The following is a 939-nucleotide window of genomic DNA, read 5'->3' on the forward strand; positions in this document are numbered from 1 at the left end:
AGGAAGGAAGGGAGGGATGACAAAAAACCCTCTGGATCTTGTTTCTAGCACACCAAAGCCTGAGACAAAGCATTACTTTCACTTATTAATCTCTACATAGGACCTCATAGAGTTTGTCATATAATGCTGTAAGTTTTGAACATATTAAGATGAACTTTTATTCCAATTTTATTGAATGCTTCATGATAAAAACTATGTGTGATATCATTTTGTTACTTTAACCTCTTAATTTATTCCAAGTTAAATTTTATTTTCACATAGCTCTCCCCTTATCATAGAAATCAATATTGAAAAGATAACTGTGCCAGTAATGCATGTTTAATTCGTATAATGCATATCTAAATTATTATCATTACAAATCTCAGAGATGAGCAACAATGGTAGCCCGAAGAGTCGGTGTAAAATATTAAGGTGGTTGTTGTTGGGTTCCTTCAAGTGGGTCCCACTCATAGTACTCATAGTACTCATAGCGTACTCATACTACTCATAGTACTCATAGTACGCACAACAGAAGGAAACACTTCCTGGCCTTGTGTTGTTCTCACAATTGTCATTCTGTTTCAACCCATTGTTACAGTCATTGTGTTAATCCATATCACCGAGGGCCCTTCTGCCTTTTATTGCCCCTCTACCAAGATGATGTCCTACTCCAGGGACTGGTCTCTCCTGATCACATGTTCAAAGCATGTGAGACAAAGTCTTGCCATCTTTGCTTCTAAGGAGCATTTTGCCTGTACTTCTTCCAAGACAGATGTGTTTGCTTTTCTGGAGGTACATGTATTTGTTGTTGGTTTAATATTCTTCTCCAGAACCATGGTTTAAATTCATCAATTATTTTCCCATCGTCCTTATTCAAGGTCCAACTTTTCACATGTATATGAGGTGATTGCAAATACAGTGGCTTGGGTCAGACACACCTTTGTCTTAATGTGACACTCT

This window comes from Echinops telfairi, unplaced genomic scaffold (genome assembly GCF_000313985.2).
Source record: "Echinops telfairi isolate 266 unplaced genomic scaffold, ASM31398v2 ScPeMD7_23;HRSCAF=83, whole genome shotgun sequence".
In the NCBI taxonomy this organism is placed as follows: Eukaryota; Metazoa; Chordata; class Mammalia; order Afrosoricida; family Tenrecidae; genus Echinops; species Echinops telfairi.